At 34.0% G+C, this 27,063-nt stretch overlaps 2 pseudogenes across 1 annotated transcript; one reads left to right on the top strand and one right to left on the bottom strand.

The window, feature by feature from the left end:
• Positions 1–3,471: 3,471 nt before the first annotated feature.
• On the top strand, positions 3,472–4,269 carry LOC148779013 (rust resistance kinase Lr10 pseudogene; annotated as a pseudogene).
• Positions 4,270–14,548: 10,279 nt separating this feature from the next.
• LOC148779014 (rust resistance kinase Lr10 pseudogene) lies at positions 14,549–15,994 on the bottom strand (annotated as a pseudogene). Its single transcript, XR_016047355.1, has one exon. The product of XR_016047355.1 is annotated as a rust resistance kinase Lr10 pseudogene (transcript).
• Between the last annotated feature and the right edge of the window lie 11,069 nt (positions 15,995–27,063).

Raw genomic sequence — 27,063 nt, forward strand, 5'->3', positions numbered from 1 at the left:
CTAAATGCAAGAGATTCATTGGCTGTAAATGGATTTATAAGAAGAAAGATGAGTCACCTGAGACTGGTGGTGATCAGTTTAAGGCATTTAGTTGCAAAAAGTCATGCACAGAAAGAAGATGTTCACTATAATAAAATTTTCTCCCCAGTTGTGAAACACACTTCTATTCGAGATTTACTAGCCATGGTTGCATTGTTTGATATGGAGTTAGAGTAACTTGATTTGAAGACTGCATTCCTTCATGGAGAATTAGAAGAACAGATTTATATGACGTAGCCAGAAGGGTTTGTTGTTAAAGGAAAAGAGGGCCATGTCTGCAAGCTGAAAAAGCCATTGTAAAAACAGTCTCTTAGGCAGTGGCACAAGCATTTTGATACATTCATGATTGGACACGGGTATATCAAAAGTAAGTATAACAACTGTATCTATTTTAAGAGATTTACTGATGGTTTTTTCATCTATTTATTGCTCTATATGGATGACATGCTTATTGCTATGAAGAGTTCTTCAAAAATCAGTAAATTGAAGACTCGGTTTGCCAGAGAATTTGAAATGGAAGATTTAAGTTTAGCGAAGAAAATTTTGGGCATGGAGATTTGCAGAGATCGAAAGTTGGAAAAATTGTGGCTATCTTAAAAAGAGTACATTGAGAAGGCCATCGTTAGATTCGGGAGGAAAATTCAAAGCCCGTGGGTACTCCTCTTGCTGCTCATTTCAAATTGTCGGCAGCCTTATCTCCAAGTTCAGATGCTGGAAGGGAATACATTCTACGTGTTCTCTATACGAGTACAGTTGGAAACTTCATGTATGCAATGATTTGCACTCGTCTAGGTATTTATCATGCCATTAGTGTTGTTAGTAAGTATATGGCTAATCCAAGAAAGGAGCATTGACATGCGGTAAAATGGATTCTTCGCTACCTAAGGGGTACATAAGATGTAGGTCTGGTCTTTGATAAAGATAACGAATTTGTGGTTGATGCTGACTTTTCAGGTGATTTGGATTGTAGAAGATCTACTGCAGGTTATGTATTTACACTTGTAGGAACTCTGATTAGTTAGAGGTTGATGCTATAAACCGTTATTGCCTTGTCTACGACTGAAACAAAATACATGGCAATTACTGAGGCTGTGAAAGAATCCATTTGGCTTAAAGGGCTTGTAAGTAATTTGAACTTACAACAGAAAGGGATTATTACAATACATTTGACAAAGAACCAAATATATCATGCAAGGATGAAATATATTGATGTCAGGTATCATTTTATCCATGAGATAATAACTTAAGGAAATATCTTTTTTATTGAAGATTGACATTGAGAAGAATGTTGCAGATATATTGACAAAGCTGGTTCTATTACAGAAGTTCAAGCTATGCTTGCACTTAATTAATGTATCGCCAAGGTAAACACCTATAGGGTGCGTGTGGAGAAGACAATAAATTTTTTTTTTAGAATTTAAGCCAAGGTTGAGATTTGTTGATAATTATCTTGTATTCTTAATCCCTATTATATTGGATTGGATTCCTTTTAACTTGGGTCTCTTAGTTTCTAGGTATATGCTTCAAGACCCAAATCAATGGTGCTCTGACTGATAAGGAGGTGTGATGTAAAATATAACAAGGGATGAAAGTCCTTGGAACTCCTTGCAAAGCCCAGTTTTATATAAAAAACCATTATTTCAATTATATGAAACTTAAGGAGGAATTTGTCCCTCTATATTTTGGGGTCATAATAATAGATTTTAACTGGCACATTTGAGATGGCTTGGACATACTCTCCTCTTGGCTTTTGTCGCATGAATTTCCTGAGTCTACTTCTTTGAGACTCAAGGATTTGCACTGTTTATATATGTGTCTTTTTTTCAAGAATTTGGCTTGAGGATGAGAAAGTCACCCTCTGAGTTTTGAAAAGTAAGTGTGTCAAAGCGTAAAAGAAGCAAAGTCATAGACAAATGTGAATTATTTGCGAGGTAAGAAATTTCTCTGTACTCCATATTTATTAGCTATTAGGTTATTGTTTCCATTATGGCTCGCCCACCAAGCCAACAATGTACATAACATGATCTTTATTTTTCTAGTCTAATTTTGTGGAATATTGAGAAACATTCTTAGTGATGTCATCATGGTTGGACATATAAGTATGTACTAAGTAATTAATATTTTTTATTAACTATATATTCTATTCTCCTCTCTATAATATTTATTTTGGAATGCTATTTTGCCGGTAATTGATAATAGGTCTTTCTCTCTCTCTCACATCCCAATTATGTCTGTATTTAAACTTCAATGACTATCTGATTGGATGGATAGATTTTTTATGTTTAGTATAAATTGTACTTATTTCGAATGAATAATCCAAATCAATGACCTTGAGTTTGATAATAGTACTCCTGAAAAATTCATAAAAAAAGCAATATCTTGGAGAAATGTGAATCATTTCGTGGGGTCAGAAATTTCTATCTTCTCTATATTTATTGGTTGTCAAGTTTAAGTTTTTTCGTTGCGACTTGCCCAACAAGTAAATGATGTGTATAACAAGATCTTCATTTTTCTAGTCTAATTTTGTGGTTTATTGAGAAACATTCATGGCGATCTCATCATGGTTTGACATAGAAATATGTAGTAATTATTTTTTTTTTAATTTTTTTATCAGTTACTCATTTTATTCTCCTCTCTCTAATGTTGTTTATCTGGATTGCTAATTTGCAGGTAATGAAAGAGGCAGCAAAAATCTCTCTCTCTCTCTCTCTCTCTCTCTTCCAAAGTATGCCTATTATTCGGACTTTACCTTCGACTGTCTAATTGATGGACAAATCTTTGATGTTAGGGGGAAATTTCTCTTATTTTGAATGAATAATCCAAATCAATGACCTTCTTTCTCTCTCTCTCTCTGTCTATCATCCGTATTATTCCAGCTATTCTGACTTCTCCAATGACTATCTAATTGGATGGATATATTTTTGATGTTTAGTGTAAATTGCACTTATTTAGAATGAATAATCCAAATCAATAACCAAGTTTAATAATAATAATAATCATCGTCATCCGATCCTTACCTCAACTATTTGAAGTTGGTTACATGAATCTTGTTCCACCAGTTTAGGATTCAAGAAAATATGTAGATTATGCTGACTGCCTACTAACACTATCCTCCTCTTTTATTTGGGCTCGGGACCAGCATGACCTTCCATGTTGGAGTTTGAAAAATTTATTTATCATCCTCCGATATTATCCTTACAAACTTTTGATTCCTACCCATATCTCACAGATCTCACTCTTGCTAGACATCTTGCCACTATGCCATTGTTGCTCATAAATGTTTTATCTCTTCTTACATGTGTTTCAATTGCAATGGGAGCAATACTAATTGTAACAATAGCAGCTGTCAAGACGTCCAAAGGAACATTAAGAATGTCCAAAGGAGTTAAGGGCCAGAATGTTGAGGAGTTCCTTAAGAATTATGGAAATTAAATGCCCACAAGATACTCATATAAGGACATCCAGAAAATGACCAACAACCTGAGAGAAAAGTTAGGTCAGGGAGGCTTTGAAAGTGTTTACAAAGGTAAACTCATTGACGGGTGCCTCATTGCTGTAAAGGTGCTAGTAGAACCAAAGGGTAGTGATGCAGAATTTACTAATGAAGTGGCAACCATTGGCTGTATACACCACATAAATGTGGTTCGCCTTATTGGTTTTTGCGCAGTGTTGGAAAAGAGCACTTATATATGACTTCATGCCCAATGGATCGCTTGAAAGATTCATTTTCTTTGACAAACCGTGAAGCCACAGCCTCCATTGGGAAACACTGTACAAAGTAGCACTTGGTACAAGTCGTGGGCCGAGTATTTGCACCGTGGTTGCGAAAATCGCACACTCCATCTCGACATCAAGCCTCATAACATTTTGTTGGATGAAGATTTTTGCCCCAAGATTTTTTATTTTGGTCTCGCAAAGCTATACTCCAACAATTTAAGTGTAATAGCACTAACTGGCGTGCCAAGAATGATCGGTTACATGGCTCCTGAAGTATATTCAAGATTATTTGGGGTTGTTTCACATAAATCAGATGCATATAGCTTTGGAATGTTGCTTTTGGAAATGGTTGGTGGGAGAAAGAATTTTGATCAACAAGCGACTAATTCTAGCGAGGCATACTTTCCAGATTGGGTATATTCTCACCTTGAATGTGGAGGAGATCTTGAATTGGGAGATATCAAAAGAAAGGAAAAAAAAATGGAAAAAAGGATGATTGTGGTTGGTTTCTGATACATACAGACCTACTGACCGTCTAAGTATGATGAAGGTGGTTGAAATGCTTGATGGTAACTCGCAAACTTTAGTTTTACCTCTTAAGCCATCATTCTCCTCTCCAAAGAGGAGATCTTCCCTTGAGTCTCTATTCAAAGATTCTCGCCATACAGAATTGCCCACATTGTCATAAGGGCGTAATAACCCTCGGAGGTATAAACCTTTTTTCTAGGAGAGAGATATTTGAAATTTTGAAGTACATAAAATCTTGTCATGATTTCAAGATGAAACTTGTAATTGACCATGGATTTCACTGGTGAGCAATAATATTATGGGCCAATAGCCCCTCTCCCTCCCCTTCTACCCCAACCTTTAACGACGCTTTCCCTAATTAAAGCGACCTGTTGGTTAAATATTAGTTCTTGGAGTTTTCCTTATCGTTTGTTTACAATTGAGCATGGTGGTGAGCTTCTTTGGACTTCCAAAGCAACTAATATTGTTTATCCTTTAATTAGGAAATGATCAATACATCATTTGCTTTCCATTGGCAACATTTATTTTCGGGAAAAGTATATAAAGAGACCAATTACTTTTAATACATGTAGATCACAATCATTCTTGTCTGTCAGATTTCAAATCCGATGGTTGAGAGTGTTTCATTGACTAAACTCAAAGTTAAAAACAAAAAAAACAAAAATTTCTCAAACTTTGTGCAACAACCGAAGAGCGAAACAAATGTACCATTAAGAAGCATTAAAATACAATATTTTTCAATAAATTTTCTACGTTTAAGAATAATGTAGGAGCACACGTAAATTCAGTAGAAAGAGGAAATCAAGAGCGATAATTGTTCCATCCAATTAGAGATTTCTCCAAATAATATCATTTTTTTTATGTAATTCTAGGAATAACACAATCCATATGTGGTCTCATATATGATGATAATATATATAATTGACATTGCGATTAGTTTGGACCATCCTGAGCTTTGGACCACGGACTCTGCGGATTTAATCTGGGAGGCAGTGGACTCGCCACCGGTTCTCTTAGTGCCTTTAAAATATGCCTCATTTTAATAATCCCCACGTCTTGTGTGGCACCAGTTTCGTCATCAATCCTTTCATCCAAACTGTTGATCAAAACCAAACAAAAAATGAGTTAAAAATTTAAACAAAAGCTAAAAATTGTTCTTGAATTTGAGATTTTACGATATTGACCATGGCATGTTCTTGCAAGTTTGAGAAAGCAAAGCCAGGGAAATAATGAAGGCCATCGAATGTAGACGCCACTGGGAAGAAGCCATTATGGTCCCTCTTGTTTCTTGCAACCTTGGTGGTTAGTATGCACTTATATAGAGATCAAATTACCTTGAGATGTTGAGGAAATTGGGAATTTGCCAAGGTAGAATATGACAAAATGGATTTTTGCAAGTATTTTTAATGTTATTAAGTTTTTGACATGAAAGTGAAGGCTATGTGTAAAATAATGAAGTTGTCCTGTCTTAATTTTTATTAATGAAAAATAGGTAGGGTCCTTCTCCCCCACTTACTTACTCTATAATAGTAATAATAAAAAAAAGAAAAATTTATGTAAAGGTCATATTGGCAGCGTTAATTAAAATATGGGAACACTTTTATCCAAAGTTACGGGCGGCTGTCTCTCTTCCGAGAAGTTTTTTTTTTTTTTGAAGTTATCCCCTCCTGTAAACCGAACATTGAAATGAGTTTTTTTAGTTTGAACGAAAACAAGCGTTCGATAATGCAATTACCTAACAGCTCTCTGAAACCTAAAACCAACTTCACCATTTGTTTCCCTCATTTCTCTTCTATACGACACTCTCTCCTTCTACAACCAGAGCAACCAAAATGGCTGCTCGGTTGATTAAAAGAAATTTGTTCCTCAGCTGTTGGCAAAGGTGGTTGTTTTTATGTTGTGATTAGCAGAATCTGAAGATGAGGATGGAAGCGGAGAATGCAACTTTCCTTGAGAGAATGGAGGCGACAAAGAAGCAATGAGTGTAAGGTCCATGGGTTTTTTTGTTGCTTCTTGTTTTGGTTCCCATGGCTCCCGAGTTGTGGATTTTCTTTGAGAATGATGAAACCGGGTTTATGTCTCTGAAAACATTGAAGATTTGTTGATTGTTTGAGAGAAAGAGAATGATGGGGTTTGTTGCAGTAAAGGTTTTTTGTAACAAAGGGCGCAGTTGGTTTTATATTCCAAGATCGCTTGATTTACAGCAAATGACTCCTCTGCTGAATAATGGGCAACTGCAATTTTCGCAATACTTGTAATCTTTGAAATCCCTTCTAAAATTGACAACCAAAAATGCCGAATTACGTAATTCTCGAATGGAGTGGCCTTGGACATCACAATCAACAGTGGCCATTGTTGGAATATGTATGAGGGTTCTTGGGGAAGTATTTTTATATCATGTGATTCCTGTGGTTCTCCTTTTTAAAATGGAAAATTCTCATTTCTTTGGATTGTTAATGAACGAAAGATTTTATGTCAGGATAATGGTGCGAGAGTGGGTGATGATCCTCCTTTGTTTATGCAAAGAAAAGAGACGTACAGATAGAGAGAGAGAGCAGAGGTAGACAAGAGAGAAAGAGAGCTAGAGAGATAAAGCGGGGGCAGACAATTGATTTGGAATGGTTTTAGAGACAGATTTTAGGGACCAAGAATACGTATTAGCAAGGTAAAAAGAATAGAGAGATGGCTGCCCGGTATTTAGAAGGTAGTTGTTTTTCATTCAAATTAAAAAACCCACCTAGTATTCGGTTTACTGGACAGGCATAGCTATAAAATAAAAAAAATAAAAAATAAAAATAAAAAAAATAAAATGCAAAAAAAATAAAAAAAGAACAAAGAAAGAGGTACGGCCTATAATTTGACATAAACGTGTTTTCATGTTGTACTTGACCCAACATAATCAGTATTTAAATTTCTCGTAAAAAGAAATAGAGGGTTAATTAAAAAACATCTGTGGCCAAGTCAATGAGGATTAGAAAGGGTAGAATGAGAATGCAAAGACGAGAAATCTAACAAAGACAAAAAATGGAATAAAAAGAGCTGAAAATATAAAGGCAAACCTTACCTAATTAATGAAGAGGAATAAGGAAGAAAGAGGGGTACGGAGGCCGAAGCAGAGAGGAGAAGTTAGATTTTGATGGATTTTATACTTTTGAATAGTCATCATCATTAAAAATCTTTTTCTCCAAGTAAATGGATTAATTTTGAAAAGTAGCCATTAATAGTCAGTGTTGCCATTTTTAGTTTTTATAGGCATATCCATTTCACCATGTGCCCTGTAACTCTTGGTTAAGTTTTTGGGGCAAAAACCGATGAACATTGGAATTTGTGCCAATATTGTGAAGTTATGAAATAATTTACGAAATATAATTTTTAGGGCTGGAACCGTATCAAAATAAGAAAGCCTCACTTCAAAACTCATAGAAAATTGCTATGTTTGTTGAGAAAAACTTTCAAATTTTGACTTTCACCACTATGGTTGTAAAAATTTTAGAATTTCAAGTCTTAAAAATAACATATATTATCACACATTATCGAGATCCCATTTCAAAGTAATCACAAATCCACAAGATTTGTATTATTTTTTGAGCTACATATTCCATAATCGATGGTAAAAATGGATTTTCGAGCATCATAGAAATTTCCCATGTCCAAAGTCTTTTCGAATGAAATTTAGAGGTGAAGCTTTAGGATTTTTTATTTTTTGTTACTAAGCCTTATAGAAACGGCATCCCAATTTATTTATGATTTGAATGGCAATTGTGAATTCATTTATATAAAAACAAAATCTCCCTTTTCGTGATAGCAAAAATTTAGGCTTGATGAAACGACACCACATAAGGTAAGTTTCACGTTTTGGGGATGTACCCAGAGGACCCCTAAATTATATCAACGCGAAACATAAAAAATGAGATATGAAGTACCCATCCAATGGTATCTAAAAAACAAGATACGAATAAATTTATTAGGAAAATATTGGTAAAATAAAATATCAAGTCGTTAGGGCGACGATCTCTTTTATTTTTTAAAAGAATTTGAGCCTTGAATGATCATCGGTATCAGTGTTAAAGCTTTTCTCCTAAATAATTAAGGTAAGCTACATGACTCATGACCCATTATTCTGCTTTAATAAAGGCCATACCTTCAATGATGTCATAATCCCTATATACTTTCTCACTATTTCGAACTTCTATAAGGGATATTAATAATAGTACCTATTAACTTAAGGGAAATGTTTCTATACTTCCTCTACAGCATAGAAGATCTAAGCTTCCCTTAACATCCAGCCATCCAATTTTGATCAAGAGAACCACTCATCTTTTGATCTTAGATCCGACGTATTAAAGTATTTTATTTTTAATTTTTTTTTACAAATTGTATGAATATGAAATTTGGTACATATCATCTTCTCATTTGGTTGCACTTATAAAAAAATATTAAAAATAATTTTTTGATAAAGTATAATGAACAAAATACCCCTTGAAAATTTTAAGGGTATTTTGACCATTTTATTTTATTGAAAATATTTTTTTTATATTTTTTACTAGTACAAGTTTAATAGAGGATTGGACATCAAAAATTTGGTATCAAAATAGTTTATAAAAAAAACATTAAAAATAAAATAGTGTAAAGATGTGACATTGTGATTGGGGCAATCTTAGCCCTCCATTCTGACTGGACGGTTGGATAAAGGGAAGTATATAAGTTTTATATTGTAGAGGAAACATATAAAGTTTGCCCTTAACTTAAAAGTGTGTGGTTTGCATAACATTGCAACCTTAAACAACCAAGTAAAGATGCTCCCTACACTTTGTCATGAGACATAATTTTGGTGTCGAAAACTCTTAGGATGATGTGAAAATCTATTTTTGTTTCTCATCATAAAATTTTGAATTCCAAAAATACTTCAAATCAAGCAGATATATAAATGCATGAAATCTTGAAAATAGATAATTTAGATAATGTATTACAAGGTGTACTAATTTTAGGACTTAACTCTATTGTTTTCTCCTCTTTATACTTCTCGATATTGAGATGATCAATTAGTAGTTTGTCCAACATCAAAAAAATCGAATTCGTCAAATTTGTTTATTTATTTATCTTAATGCAATTTTTTCCATGGTTATCTATCATAAATAAAAGAATTCTCGCAAATCCATGAACCTGCTTGATAGACATAAAAATTCGAGACAAACACCCAAGTTTTGATTTGGAGCATGCATGAAGGTGATGCCCCATAGAAACAGTTGGGCTCAACCTTGACCGAGGACTACAAACCCCTTAAATGCCAAGATGACCAATAGATGTGAAATTTGTTGAGTCAGTTTGAAAGACAATTGGGGATAAATTAAACCCCAATCCAGACCACATGTTTTTGACTCAAAGACCAAGATGAAACACAGGTTCCTCACCCATACCCCTATGAGCTTCTTTCTCTCTAAAATAATGTGGTCCATGTCTAAGGAAAATAGATCAGAATTTTTTTTTGAAATCTTAGGAAATTTTTACTAAATTCAATGTTTATAGGTCTTGAAATGGATTCATCATCTCAATTAAAATAAGAGAAATTTATCAGCCTACTCATAAGAGATGGATAATTTAACACTTCATTCATATTTTTTGATTTTATTTCAAAATAACTATATGAAAATGCGGAGTATTGAGTTCGAATACTTTTGATAAATTTCCCTCAAAATAACTTTGACAACCTTTGACACTGCTTCAAAAACCAAACTAGAGACGAATTCGTCTGTCTTAATTGTTTTCAAGGTGATCCTGCATTTTCTAGGCATTTTCCCCAATTTGAATGATAAATTCAATTCGAGAATACATTTATATCGGATCGTATTAGATAGGCCCATCACCGTTATGTAATAGTCATATTTTCCATGGACACCAGGTGGGAAAAGACTGATTTAATTTATGAAAAATGAAGCTATAAGCATAGATTTCATGACCAAATTGAACTGGTAGTCCAATTGGTCAGACCGCCGATCAGTGTTATCTTAGTATGTTTGGTTCAAACTAAACTTTGGATTTTGTCAAAAACTTTTCAAAACCAGTTTGACCGGTTTTAACGAGTCCAATAAGTCAATTTCGATCGTTCGACCAGCCAAACAAAATGGGCAACTTCTTTTTTATAAAATATTATATATTTCTAAGTTATTATTCCTATTTTTATAAATATTTATAAAGACTGGTCAAATTTGTCTGACCGTCTATCGGGCCGATTTTTACTGCATCAGACTCCTCACCGGTTCAGTTCCCAATCTATTGATCATTGTGATGAGAATCTCATTTCAAAAAGCCAGTATAGAGCTAAACTAAAAAACTAATACTTTACATGTCGATAATCTTTACCGCCACAATCATGAATCCAAAAAAGCATTTTGAAACTTAAATAGACTGTTTTAGACTTTGTTTATGGACTATTTATTTATTTTATTCATGTACTAACATATATGCAATAATTTTAGAGCTGCAAAATCCTGAATGTGAAGTAGAAATAACAACCTTTTAAAAGGGAAAAAGTTAACAATTGTTCATGGGATACCAAAAAATATCAGCGTGAGTTTTGCCCATGCGTGCAAATGAACAATATAGTCCCAGAAGCACGAAATCTTTTCACCACGACAGAGTATCTACCTTTCACGTACAGGAATACAAATAGCGTTGAGAATCTCTCTCTTCTGGATCCTAACCAATGGAGCAAAAATCTAATCCGAATGGTTAACCGGGCAGGTCTGTGGTCAAAAAAAGTGTTCAGAAAATTAAAAAATAAAATATAAAAAATATGTTTAAACCATGATTAAACAAAGTACATCTAAATGAAGTTGAAAATTAATGAAAAAAATAGATTTTAAGGAATAGATTTGTACCCAGGAGTATTTTTGAAATTTTTCAAAACAAATATGGAAAAATGTAAAAATAAGTATTAATGGTCAAAACAATTTCCAATCTCTTTCAAAATGATGAAAAACATTAAAAAATACGTTAAAAACAAAATCTTTTATTTTTTTGGGATCTTATAAATTTTTTTTATTTTTTTTAAAAGGGAAATTACGTATATATCTGTTATAGTTTTCATTATTATCAAAATACCAAATAGTTTATGTTATTACTGGAATGTCTGTTTTTTTCATTTCATAACGAAAATTTTAAAAAAACTACTTTTCTACCTTTTTTTTGGTTTTTGAACAACAAAAAATCGGCAGAAGCTTGTTGGAATATGCAGTACTATTTTCGTTTATTCAACATCCGAAAATGCTATTTTTTGTTGTTGTTGAACAACCGAAAACAAGATTGCGTATTGTTGAACATTTTCGGTTGTTCAATATTTGAAAATGTCTTGTTGAACATCCGAAAATGTCTTGTTGAACATTTTTATTGTTCAACATCTGAAAATGTCCTATTTTCGATGGTTCAACATCTGAAAATGCCCTATTTTCGGTTGTTGACTAACCGAAAATAAAACAGAAGCTTAGAATTTGCATTCTTACTTTCGATTGTTCAACAACTGAAAATGTTATATTTTTTGTTGTTGAACAACATAAAATAGGATTGTGTATTCCAAAAACTTAATTGAGCCCCGCTATTTTTGGTTGTTCAACAACTGAAATTAGCATATTTTCGATTTTTGTAAAACCGAAAATCCAGCCATTTCGATTGTTCAAAAGCCGAAAAAAGGTAAAAAACTTCTATTTTTTTAAAAAATTTTCGTTATGAAGTGAAAAAACGGATATTCCAATAATAACATAAACTATTTGATATTTTGGTAATAACAGAAACTATAACAAATATATAAGTAATTTTTTTTTTTTCTGAAATACCCCGTTAATTCACCAAAATTGGGCCAGACTGGAACCAACCAATTTCGATCTAACGCGGTTTCGATATGAACCGCTCGATTTTTCCAACACTAGTCCTAACCTAGTTTTTCTTCTCTCTTTCTTGTTGTAGATATATCAAATGATGTAACATCTTACCAAAATCTGGTTGACCAGGGGGGCTGCAATAGACTTTTGGTTCAAATTAATAACTGCTTGACTGACTCATCTCGAAGGAATAATACATGTATAATCAAACAATGCAATGGACGTGCTGATTGGGTTATGAAAGATGGATTAGTTGCATCATTAAGTAAGTGGTCAAGTATGTTTTAAACAAAGTAAGAGTTTAGTGGTTCTTAAGGCTACCTAGGACGACAAAGTGATTTAGTGGAGTCAAGAAGGCTTATTTGTCCCACGACCAGGAATGGTAACGTAGTTGTTTTGAGCACTGCCATGACTGAATTATTTGTCCTTTGTTTTCGAATTTCAATTCCTTTAGTTGGACGTAAGCGTTGAGAGTGTGACAAATAAGGAAAATTATAAGAAAGACTACTTATTTTAAGGGTGCGGTTTGTATACAGCTGAGGCTCTAAACAAATAAAGCCCACCTTAAAATAGTGTCGAGATATATGGTTTCAATACTAGAAATCTTTGTGATAGTTTTGAAATATACTTTCATCTTTAATTATAAATTTAAATCTTTAAAAATAGTATAGATCGAGCAGATATATGAAAACTTAAAAATCTGAAAATTAATGGTAAAAAAATATGTTACAAGATGCACTATTTTTAAAACTTGAAATCCATTTGTTTTCTCATATCTGTACATCTTGATGTTGAGATATCAAGTTGAGCTTATTTGGGCATCAAAATAATATCTTCTAGTGAACTTTTCGAGGTGGACTCTAGTTTGATTGTTTAGAGGCTTGGCTCCATATAAACTTTTTCCTTATTTTAATACAAGGAGATCACAATCATTCTTATCTATCAATATTAAATTGAGCTCATTGACTGGACTCAAAATTTTAAAACAAAAAGTTTTCTCAAATTCTTGATATACCCCAAGCCATTTAATTTGACATTTAATAGCGATTGTGATATCCTTAAAATAAATGTAAATGGTCCCATAATATAGAAAGAAAATTGTTTCATGTGGGCTGGACCACATAACTACGTATGCGGTCCAAAAAGTGTAAAGCATCAATTTTAAAGATGGATGCAAGTAGGTGTTTCATCTAAAAACAATGGAAACTAACGGTCCAAATGTTTTTTTACTAGAATTATTATTTATAGTTTTAAATTTTACTTATTTTTTCACATTCATGATCTCCATGGTAGAGATTACATTTCAATTAGGTCTAAAAATCTATCTCAAAAATAGATTTATTAATAGGCTTGCATTTCAATGTATGCGAGCACCGCAATTTTTTAGAAATAGATTTATTAATAGGCCTACATTCCAATATAGAATCCTTTGAATAAACTATAACCCTGGCACCTCAATTTTTCCCGGAAATTGTTCATGACCACTGATTTTTCTTTACCATATGGTTATTCGTAATTATTTTTGTAATTTTCACTAGGCCTGGAGCACTAAAAAGGTTAACTACTAGCAAAGTGTATAGTGAAGACAATCTCTATCCACTTCTTAGCCTTTGGGTGTATTTGATAACTGCAAGGCAAATGTTCTCTGGAAATTGGAAGTTCTTCTTTGCTGAAAAGAAAGAAGTTATTTAAAAAAGTTCTAAATGTATATGTTTTACCTTTGTTTGACAACACGTTGAAATATAAAGTCATGTTTATTTAAATATTACATAATATTTAATATTATCGTTATATTAGAGATTAAACAATATATAATATATAGTGTATTATAAATATCTATTACATACATAAATATATATATATATTTGCTAGAAGTAAGTAATTTTCATTAAAAAAGAATATAAAATATACAGAGGGTGGTTTACATTGCAATTGAGTATTGGAGAACAAAATTCTCGATATTATCGCCTACGGCATAACCAGTAGCGATGAGGACTGAAGTCATGACAAAAACACCGAACTCACACTCCCATGATCAATCTCCAGGACATATTTATAAACCTGATTCTTCATCACATAATCCATTACTTAAATCTATATCTCGGTCTTCCAGCTGCATCCCATGAGGTATGATATCCAACAGAATTTGGGTATGTATCCCACTCTTGATATGCATACATATGGCAACCAATGTTCGCCACTTTGTCTGTTGTGGCATTTGCTTCCCTATACACATGTGAGATTTTCCGTGAGATTTTGTTTAAGGAAGCAATTGCATTTTTCCATCTGATTTGAATACACCAAAGTACCAAATTGGATCTTGTGGCCAATATAATACCAAAAAAATCACATTCAATCCAAACATTTGTGAAACATTTTCTAATGACATATTTGACACCATAAATAAATGCATTAAGCTCCGCGAGATAGTTTGTTCATATAGGAATAGGTCCTGAAAAATAACCAAGCACGAGTCATGAAGAATCTCTTAATATACCTCCAAAACCCGACCGTCCTGGGTTCCCCTTAGAGCATCCATCTATATTGAGTTTGGAGCATCCAGACATAGGCGGAAGCCATACGACCTCCAAGATGAACGCATCACTCCCTGGATTTTATGAAGCCTTCTTATGAGTGATAAATCACTCACAAACTTTGTTTTGAATTCTCTCCAATTAGAAGTTATTGAAGAGATGTACTCCATAATCCATTTCTTTGACCATTGAAGTTGAGACATTGGCCGGCCTTCATCAAATGGACATTTGTTTCTGGACATCCATATTGTAGTGATGATATGAGACCATCCAATAATCCATAGATCCTTTGTTCTGCCATGGCATCCCGGTGTTTTCCATTTATTGCTAAATGCTTCAAAAAACCATCCAATAATCCATATGATCCTTTAAATGTTTTATCCAAGTCACTTGCAAAGGCCCACAATTACCATCTTCTTAATCAACATTTCCTCTTCTTCATTCATGTTCCCAAGCTTCAAATCTCCACTTCCAACAAGTTGTTTATAAACCCAAGCTGGAAAGTATATTTGGCTTGGATTCCCCATTCTTGAATCACTGTTCTTCCTTTGCCCTGCCATCTCTAACAATAACATTCCATAACGGGAAATATCACACTTATGTGAGAGTAATTTCTCGAACGAACTTCTGGGGCCATGTATCCGAAGGTTCCCCTCACTCCTAGTGTAATCATTTTGCTGGTTTCATGAGAACTATGGCCTTGCTAACCCGAAATCCGATATCTTTGGATGAAAGTTGTAATCTGAGAGGATGTTGTCTGGCTTTATATCAAAATGTAAAATGTGTGGGTCGCATCCATTGTGCAAATACTCAATACCAATCGCAATATCATAAAGCATCTGAGAACTGAATCTTTCTCCTTTCGGTTTATCAGACAATACGAACTTCTCAAGAGAACCATTGGGCATGAATTCATAGACTAAACCCCTCTTGTTTCTGTTGGAGCAAAACCCAAGGAGTCGAACAACATTCACATGGCTTGTTCTTCCTATAGTCGCTACTTCATTGATGAATTCTTCTCTCCTACTTGATGAATCCCCTAAGATTTTGATGCTACAAGGCTTGCATTTGAGAGCTTTCCTTTATAAACACTGCCATATCCACCGTGTCCAAGCTTTTCTTTAAACAAATTAGACATTCTTTTTAGTTCGACATATGAATACCTTTGAGGCGTTTGGATCCCATAATTCTTTAGGAACTCTTCCACATATTTGTCATTCTGAAATTCGTTCATGCAAAAGAAGGTACAGGTTTTGCATCAGGACCTTTTGAGAATGAAGATCAATACTGTAAATGTCGCCGCCATCATTCCAACAATTACAGTTGCAAGTAAGTTGTGAATATTTGAAAAGAGAGTTAAAGAGGGTGAACTTCATGTTGAAATTATTAGCATATATAATGAGAATAATATAGCTTTAACATCCTCAAATTACGTAATGTTGGTATGTGTGGTTATGGGGCCTCACATGGCCATCCTATTTTCGTGGGAAGAATCTCATGGAATTATATAGTTTGTTTAAGCACAGGAAGATGCTTTTCTCTCCCTAAAAGGTTCCTGAAAGAAGATCCGAGATCTATGATCACCAACATCATGATACATCCTTTCTCATACCTGAGCTTGGTGCTTATCCTAAACTTTTATATTTACTAGCTTTCTCATACCTGGGCTCGGTGCTCAACCTAAACTTTTATATTTGCTTTAACAAATATCACAGCCAAACATGTTACATCTTTCATGTTGTTTTTCTTTTTGGCATTACATTTTTTTTTTCTTGTGAATCTCTTGAATTTTTAGCAAGTTTGACTTTGTTAAATATCATATTGTCCTTTAACATTTATTGTAATTTCTATCACTTGTAACTTCTATGCCCACAATCCCACCATTAAATACAAATTTGACACCCGGGCTAATCCAGGCATTTTTATTGAATCTCATTTTGGTCAAAAGGGAAGTCAAGTGCTTGATTATTTTTTCATATCACGACAGTCAACTCCATTCCTCTCCCAATACCTTTGTGTTCCCACTAACTAATTTCATCTCATCCCCTCCCCTCCCATCGTTAAACACAAATTTGACACCCGGGCTCATCCAGGCATTTTTATTGGATCTTCTTTTGGCCAAAAGGATATCAAGTGCTTGAGTTAATTTGAAAAACTATTTTTGTTTATTAGGATATAATATTTCATGAGGTTATTTTTTTGTATCACAAATTCACAACAGCCAACTCCATCCCTCTCCCAATACCTTTATGTTCCCAGTACCTGTGCTTGAAACTAAGCTCATCTCATCCTCTGCCCTCATCTCCTAACCTAGTTAAAGTAGTGATCATACGTCTATGGCTGATACCGGTCCACCATCTCTTTAATAGTCACCTCCAACTTCTCTTTGTCGATGAAATACTTATTCTTGGGCATAAATCTTCCAATAATCTTGCTAGAAAGTTTTTTAAAAGCCTTAATCTTAATAAGTTAACATATGTTCCAAACTTCTCTCCTTGACATAAGCTTCACCAACACTCCGATTTATTATCATTTTTGAGTTAATATTAGACCATTAGATAATCTCGTATATAGTATGCTCTATTGATGCTGAAAGATTTCATATGTTTATTTTTTACCTTGATTGGTCTGGTCTAAATTAAAAATCGAGATCGAAAATCAGTCAAAACCAATATTTGACATTTTTTTAGCCGGTCGGATCAGTTAGTTTTAACTGGTTCAACCATCTAGATGAAATTAGGTAAATATTTTTAATAAAATTTACAATGTTGAACTATTATATATGTTTTTTTTCTTTCTAAAATTCAATTTAACCGGTTCCCTTAGTGATTGGACTAGTTTTGACTAGATCCGATGAATTGATTTTTTGCAAATAAAGTACAAGAAAAAGAATCGATAAAAACAAGCAATAAGCAACAAAAATAAAGCAAGAAATAAATAATAGAAAAAGAACATTAGGATTTAAGTGGTTATTCACATCTGACTACATCCACGGGTAAAGACGATCGATGTTTTTTATTAAATCAAACAAAAAAAATTACAAGATAACTTACTTGAGAGAATAAAAGACTCAATCTCCCACAAAGCCTTCTTCTCTACAATTTTCTCTCTGCAAAATCGCTCAAAGTTTTCCTCTAATTTTTTCTCTATGTACTTTCTCTCTCTACAATATATCTCAATAAGAGGTGACAAAACCTAAAGTGCACCCATGTATGGCCTACTTTTCCACACATGCGTTCTCTCTCTAGAAAAGGATCTTTATATAGAGAGAATTAAGCCTCAAAGACAACTACGTCATACCAATGTCAACTTTCCTAACTTTATCCCTTTCCATGTGGACTCAAAGCCTCACCCTAATCTAATTAAGACTTATCTATAATCTTAGATAATAAACAATAGACTCTACCCAAATAAATAGGAAACCTAGTTAGATAATAAACAATTGACCCTACGTAAATAAATAGGAAACCTAGAGAGATCATGTAAGGTAAAAAAACTTTATGCCCCTATCTCTTGCCAATTTGGAGATATCCAAAAAATATTCGTTTCCTAACATTTAGTATTCATATCCCAACAAAATATGGAAACTTAACCGAGACTTATCTTGGAATACAAGGCAAATCGACAAATCTCCACCTTAGCTTGAATTCCAAAAAAATTTCATCGACCATCTTCTCTACACGCGCCCTCATAGGCGCTTATCTTGGGAACACATTAGTCAAGTCCAAGCAGAGCTTGAACTTCTGTAATGGAACCGGCTTTGTCAACATATTTGCAACATTATTCTTGGTGTCAATCTTCAGCAACAAGATATCACCTTCAGCTATGATCTCATGAATAAAACGGTATTTGACATCAACATGCTTTGTTCATGCATGATATACTTGGTTCTTCGCCAAATGTATTGCACTCTAACTGTCACAATAAAAAACAGTCACATCATATTCTAAGCCCAAATCATTTATAACCCCTCTCAGCCAAATGGTTTCTTTCACTACCTAAGTAGCAGTCATGGATTCTGCTTCAGTCGTAGATAAGGTAACAGTGGTTTGTAGCATCGACCTCCAACTGATTGGAGCTCCAGCAAGTGTAAACACATAACCTGCAGTAGATCTCTTATAGTCCAAATCACTTGCAAAGTCATCAACAACATAACCAATAAACTTGTCACCAAACTTGTTAGCTCTATCAAACATCAGACCCTTATCTTATGTACCCCTCAGGTAAGGTAGAATATATTTTACCGCATGTCAATGCTCATTTCCTGGATTAGCCATATACTTGCTAACAATATTAACGACATGAGAAATATCTGGTCAAGTGCAAACCATTGCATACATGACGCTTCCAGCTGCACTTACATAGGGAACACGTCACATGTATTCTTTTTCAGCCTCTGAACTGGAGATAATATTGTCGATAATCTGAAATGTGTAGCAAGAGGAGTACCCACAGGCTTTGAATTTTCTATCCCGAATCTAGCGACGACCTTCTCAATGTACTCATTGAAAGATAGCCACAATTTATCCAACTTTCGATCTTTACGTATCTCCATGCCCAAAATTTTCTTTGCTGAACCTAAATCTTTCATTTCAAATCCTCTAGCAAGATGAATCTTCAATTTACTGATTTCTAAATAATTCTTTGCTGCAATAAGCATATCATCCACATAAAGTAATAAATAGATGAACGAATCATCAATAAAGTTCTTAAAATAGACACAATTGTCATACTTACTTTTGACATACCTGTGTCCAATCATGAATGTATCAAAACTTTTGTACCACTGCCTAGGAGACTGCTTTAGGCCGTACAATGACTTCTTCAACTTGCAGACATGGTCCTCCTTTCCTTTAACAACAAACCCTTATGGCTGAGTCAACAAACCCTTATGGCTTTCATGCCTTTAGGTAACTTCACGATCCCAAGTACGATTCTTTTGAAGAGATTCCATTTCTTCATCCATGGCTTCACTCCATCTGCTACTGTCACTATCTTGTGTAGCTTTCTTAAAAGTGGATGTCTCTTGACTTGTGGCAACCAATGCATAAGTCACCATGTCCTAAAAACCGTATCGCACGATTGACTTTTTTATTCTCTTTCCCTTTCCAAACTGAGGTTCTTCCTCAAATGGAGTAGGTTCAATGAACTTCTCATGGTCAACATCTTCCTCCACTCTCTTACAGGGAATTTTGGGTACATAATTTGGAGTATTTTCTGGAGTTATCAATTCCACCTCAACTACATCACTACTGCTGCAATTTTCCTTTTCTGCACCCTTTTGAATGTGCTTTAACATGGCTGATTTATCAAACTTAATATCACAATTGACAATAAACTTAGATGATTAAGGATCTGGGCATAAACTTATATGCTTAAGGATCTGGGCACCACATTCTATATCCCTTAACCTCATTCGCATAACCAAGGAAAATACACTTTTTTAACCTTAGACTCAACGTATCATCCTTCACATGAACATAAGTAGGAAGACCAAAAATTCTTAAATGAGAATAGGTAGCAGGTTTACCGAACCATACTTCTTCTGGTGTTTTGCAATCTATTATTGCAGACGATTACTTGTTGACGAGGTAACATGCCGTATTGTGCACCTCAGCCCAAAATCCTTTGGCAAATCAGTATTACTCGACATGTCGTGGGTCTTATCTAGAAGTGTCATGTTCATGTGCTCAGCAACTCCAATCTATTGCGGCGTTTTTGGAGTGGTGAAGTGACGAACAATTCCTTCTCCCTTGCAAAAATTCACAAACTCTGCTGAAGTGTACTCTCCACCATTATCAGTCTTCAAGCACTTGACCTTATTTCCAGTCTATCTTTCGACTATTGCTTTCCACCGTTTGAATGTGTTAAATACATCTACCTTTTTCTTCAATATGCAAATTCATATATTCTTTCAGAAATCATCAATGAAGGAAACAAAGTATAGAGATCTGCCTTTTGAGATAATCGATGCAGGGCCCCAAACATCTGAATGAATATAGTCAAGAATATCTTTTGTGGTATGTTCTGACGTGCAAAACTGCACCCTACACTGCTTACCATAAACATAATGCTCACAGAAGTCCAACTTGCACTTTTTCGCGCCATTGATCATTTTGCATTTGTTAAGTTCCGCCAAATCTCTCTCACCTATGTGTCCGAATTACATATGCCACAACTGAGTCAAGTCAGAATCACCATCATCAGATATGGAAATTGCTGCTCTATCTGTGATAGTATTCCCAAGCAGCATGTATAAATTCAGTTTGATATTCTTGCCTTTCATCACAACCAGAGCACCCATAAGAATCTTCAGAACTCCATATTCTCCAACAAATTTATAGCCATTGGAGTTTAAGGTACCCAGAGAAATAATATTTTTCTTCAAATCTGGAACGTGCTTAACACCAGTCAAGGTTCTGACAACTCCATCATACATCTTGATAGCAATTGTCCCAACACCAATGGTCTTGCAAGCTGCATCGTGGCCCATCAGACTGATCTACCATCAATGCTCTTATATGTGGTGAACCAATCCCGATGAGGGCACATATGATAGGACCATCCAGAATCAAGAATCCACGAGTCTTTAGAGTTTTCACAATTTATCAAGACCGACAACACATTATCTGTTCCACTTACCTAGCTTACTTCAACTAAATTGACTACTTCAGAAGCTCGTCTTTCTTTCTCTTTGAGTTTCCAATAATCACTCTTAACATGTCATTTTTTCTTGCAGTAACTGCAATAAATATTATTTTTCTTTGATTTGGATTTTCATCTAGACCAGCCATGTTTTTCATGTCTCTATTCACTTCTCTCAATATATCTCCCTCTAGCTATTAAACCATATGCATGTAGCTGAGCATTATCCTGTCTCTTCCTCAAATCATTAAAGATTAGAGTTGAAGTCATATCCTCCATCTCTATGGTAGCTTTACTATAAAGTAATGTTGTGACTTGATGCTCATACGAATGAGGGAGTGAGGATAACAAAATTATAGCATTATCCTCATTATCCATTTTAACACCAATATTCAATAATTCACAGATAATTTTATTAAAGTAATTCAAGTTTTCATGGATATTTGTACCTTCATTTATCCGCAGGGTGTACAATTTTTGCTTAAAAAATAATCAATTTGTAAGGGACTTCGTCATATACGAACTCTCAAACTTCGACCAAAAACTTGATGCCCAATCCTCATTGACGATATTAAATCGCACTTTACTCAATAAGCACAATCGAATAGTGCTCATAGCTCTCAGATCTAATTCTTCACATTCTTTATCAGACATAGATTATGGTTCTTCGACTTTCTTTTCAGAGCTTTATGTAAACCTTGTTACACTAGTAAATCCCGAATATTAATTTGCTAAATTTCAAAATTATTTTTGACATCAAAGTTTGCATTTAAAGCTTTTATCGCCATATTGACAACCCCAAACCGGGCTCTGATACCACTTGTTGTATGCAAAAGCTCTAAACCCTATGTGTTGATTTTTGGAAAATAAAGTCATGAAAAAGAATTGACAAAACAAGCAACAAACAACAAAAATAAAGCAGGAAATAAATAACATAAAATAAACACCAGGATTTACGTGATTCGTCACAGATGTGCCTACATCTACGGGCGAAGACGATCGAGGTTTTTCACTAAATCAAAGAAACAAAATTACAAGGCAACTTACTTGAGAGAAAGAGAGACTTAATCTCCCACAAAATCTTCTACTCTATAATTTTCTCTCTTTACAAAACCCCCCAAAGTTTCCCTCTATTTTTCTCTCTATGCACTTTTTCTCTACAATATATCTCAATAAGAGAGGACATCAAAAGTGCACCCACGTATGACCTACTTTTTCTACACATACTTTCTCTGTCTAGAAAAGCATCTTTATATAGAGAGAATAAAGCCCAAAAGACAAGTATCAAATCTCAACTTCACTAATTTATCAAAAATAAATTTTATTTCTATCTATGTGGACTCAAAACCTCATCTTAATCTAAGTAAGACTTATCTATAGACTTAGATAATAAACAATCGGCTCTACTCAAATAAAAAAGAAATATAAAGAGATTTAGAGATATCCAAAAAATATTTGTTTCCTAAAATTTAGGACTCACATCCCAACATCCCAACAAAATAAAGAAACCTAACCGAGACTTATTTTGGAATACAAGACAAATCAACATGTGCAATGTATATTACTTCATATAATACATAATAACAATGATGAGAATACCTTCAATCACACACACAACCAATCAATCCAACAAATGATGAAAGACAACTTTTTAAGTTACCAATGATAAATTAATGTAATACATAACAATAAAAAATCAATAATATTAACATTGAAATAAATACTATTATATTATTATAGTATTTATAATTGTATTATAATACTATTATAAAAATAATAGTAGCATATATTAATAGTGAGAATCATAATAATATGAATAGTACTACTAATTTATTACTACGAAATATTAGTATTATCATATTATATTAAGGAAAAATATACAATGGAAGCATTTACTTTTTGTACAAGGAGGTCACAATCCTTCTTGTCCCTTGGATTTCAAATTGAATGGTTTTAAGAGTGTCACTGAAAAGACTAAAAGTTAAAAATAAAAAAATTTCTAGGGCTTTATGACTTGGCCAAGTCATCCAATTTGACAACTAATGAGTTGAAATGATTATAACTTCCTTGTAATAAAAATAAATGATCTTTGTGTACAATCTTTTATATTAATAATTAGAGATCGTATTCTATGAGACTATTTATCATTAGTACAAAGAAGTCACAATTAATCCTAGCCATTAGATGTCCAATTAGATGGCTTGGGATACGTTGGGCTTTGAGTTTAGTTACAAGTACACTTAAAACCATTTGATGGACATGAATGGTTATGATCTCTTTCTACTAAAAATAAATAGTCTTTTTGTATACTTTTTCTAATAATTAATATGAGCAATATAATGTTATTAGTAATAATGTAAAGTTATTATAAAAGCAATAATTACATTATTGACAATAATAATATAATAACATGCATAATATTAATATATAATAATAATAATAATAACAATAACAACAACAACAACAACAACAACAACAACAACAACAACAACAACAACAACAACAACAACAACAATAATAATAATAATAATAATAGTCTCCATGAAGTGACTTAATAATATTATCATATTATTACAATGCTTGTTATTATAATAAATTTATTATTATTTTTCATTTAATAATATCACAATATTATATAGTAATATTATTGGCAACATCATAACAATAATAATATTGTTGTTGTATTATTGTGTTATTGCTATTTATGTGATAATAATAATAATAATAATAATAATAATAATAATAATAATAATAATAATAATTATAATAATAATAATAATAATAATAATAATAATAATAATAATAATAATAATAATTATTATTATTATTATTATTATTATTATTATTATTATTATTATTATTCAAAGTAATATATAATAATTTATTCAATAAATTGTAATCGAGGTTATGCAATCAGACGATCCAAAGATGCGATTGGCATAATCCAGGTACAATTCATAGCTATCCAAACAATCATGTTTCAAGTTTCAACATAACGAAAGTTGGCATAATAAAGTTACGATTAAAAACTTGGGTTTGTTTAATTAGGGAGCAAAACGAACCATTAATGGAATAAAAAATTAGGGATAATATCAAAACAAAATTGCGTTTATGTTGAAGCGTTTAGTCTTTTCGGAGACCTACAAATAAGACGGGTGTTTTAAGTCATTATTCTAAATATAAACATGAGGTTGAAAATCCAAAGATTGATCAATGCAAATGCTTCGTAAGATTTGATCAATGCAGATGCTTCATATAACAATTTCTTTTCTTGTTTTGCTCTATGTTTGGCAGGTCTAGAGACTCTGAACAATAAGTTTTTGTGATAAATAAATAATGAATAATGATACTATGAGACCCTCCCATATCCATGTGTGTAGGATCCTAAAGGATTACTATTAAATTTGACACAAATCTCTAAAAAATTTATCATATGGATATGGAACTTAACTTTTTTTATATATCTGTGTCAAATTTAATGTTGATCCTTTGGGATCCTATACACATGGGTGTGGGAGGGTCTCATAGGATCATTACTCATAAAAAAAATAGAATTTCTACAAAAATGCCTTTGTTTCCTTAGGAATTTCCATGATGCAAGCTAAGTATTCCAAGAAATAATCATTTATTTGCCTAACAAAAAGGCCCCAATCTCCATTATATTGTCCAAATATCAAAGGTTTCTTTTTTCCTTTTTTTCTATATATATATATATATGCTAATTTTTTTTCTAAAATACAAAATACAAAAAACTGAAGGGAGGTCATCCCTGTGCCTTTCATAACTGGATTTTTGAACAAAAAGCACCACGGATTGGCAATTATTCTCACCATCTTTCTGAGGATGGGACATAATGGTCAAAGTAAAGATAGGAACCGGTACAACCGTGAAACTCACCGGCGTTCAAAGATGTATAGATCGATATTGGGCGAAAGAGGATGAAAACTAGTATCGTATTTTGTGTTGGAAGATAGTTGCCGGAAATAAGATTATTCACAAATTTAATGTTTTTAAGCCGGATTTCACGGTTAACGGTTGAGATATTGTCAATTTCATAGACAATGCCTCCAGAATATAGTGAAGCTTGGTCTGTGTCACAGGTGAGGCCCAACGCTGGGAGGCCACAGTCTTTCCAACCATCATTTCTATAAAATGGAAATTTTATGCTGGAAAAGTTTCCACAGTGGAATGGAGGACAGGATTCAAAAGACTGGTCTTGAAGTGTATGATTTGAGGCCAGAGATAAGGAGGGAAATTCTGGCAAGAAAACCGGCCATTGATACATACATTGACATCACTGTGGATCAATGTGAGAAAGAGGGAGAGAAACTTTTGATTATATGGTTTGTTTTTGCAATTCTTTGGCCACCAAAATGCAAGAAACTTAGTAACCCCTGTCTTCATTAACGTTGCATTGTTTATGTCCATTTAAACTCCGAAAGGATCCTATGTTCTATTCTATGGCCATTTGTTTGATGTTTGTTGTCAAAATCAAATTTCTTCTTGTAATCATTTGCTATTCAGATTTGAAATTAATTTTTGCGAGGGCCGAAATGTTCATCTAAGTCGAAGATCAGGTGATAACGGGCCATGTCGGAGCTGGATCGGGGTTAATCTGAGCCCCAAGTATGCCAGTACATGGTCAAGAAGCCATTCTCCTGCCGAAGCCCAGCTGGGAAGCATGCTGCATCAGAGCATGGCAATGGCTCGGGCCTGGGCCAGACTTCAGGGCAGGGTTGGGCCAGGCTGGGTAAAATTAAAAGAAAACAAAACAAAAAGATGAAAAAATAAGGCTGGACCGGGCTGGGCCTGTCTTGGCCTAACCCAAGCCTGGCCATTAGACCACATTTTGTGGGCCAGGCCCTAATTTTTAGGGCCGGGCTGACCAAGTCAAGCCAGGCCACCCAGCCCATTGCCACCCCTAGCCTGGCCATATTATTGGAATGGCCCGTGAGGCCCAAGCCCATACCCATCTATCCGATTATGATTGGGTTTAGTGGGAATTGGATGACCTCCAAAAATTTAAATAGTTTATTTTTAAGGTTCACGATTATTTGTCTTTTCATATTTACTGTAGTGATTGAGATTATCAACCTGAGAAAATTTTTATCTGAAATTCATCTTTCACATTTATTGTTGGAAGGAACCCACATTTGAGTAGAAATACACCAAAGAATTTAATTATAAGCCCTAAAATCTGAAAGGGACGGTCTTGATAAGAGACTGATAAGTAGGTTTCTAAAATTTCTACAATGGCCCGATGCCTGGGTAGCCCTGCCCCTCAAAAACTTGGGCGTCCATCCTAAAATGTGGCTTGAGGGAAGGGCCAACACAGCTAGAGGGTCAGGCCAAGCCAAAGCCATGATATGGCCAGCCCAGTCCTACCATATTTCCCCTATATTTTTTCTTTTTTTTGAATTGCATCTATTAGACCTAGCCTAGCGTTCAGCCAAGACTGGACCAAGGCCGGGGTTTGGCTAAGGTCATTTCAATCTAGTTTGGGCTAGGGCAGATACCGGATTGTGCTATAAAGATCATGGCTTGGCTAGGGTCAGGTCTGGCCAGGCCCATTGCCATCTCTAAAATGAGTGCTCATAAGTGCCCATCGTGCATAGGGTACGAGCTGGAGCTTGACCCGATCAACAACTGGGTCTGAGGTTAGGCAAGCCTCGTGCAAACTAAGCCCTACCAAATTCAGGGGTGAAGGGCCCTCGGCCAACAAACCC

This window comes from Amborella trichopoda, chromosome 13, assembly GCF_054954075.1.
Source record: "Amborella trichopoda isolate Santa Cruz 75 chromosome 13, AtrichopodaSantaCruz75HAP2 v2.0, whole genome shotgun sequence".
NCBI lineage: Eukaryota > Viridiplantae > Streptophyta > Magnoliopsida > Amborellales > Amborellaceae > Amborella > Amborella trichopoda.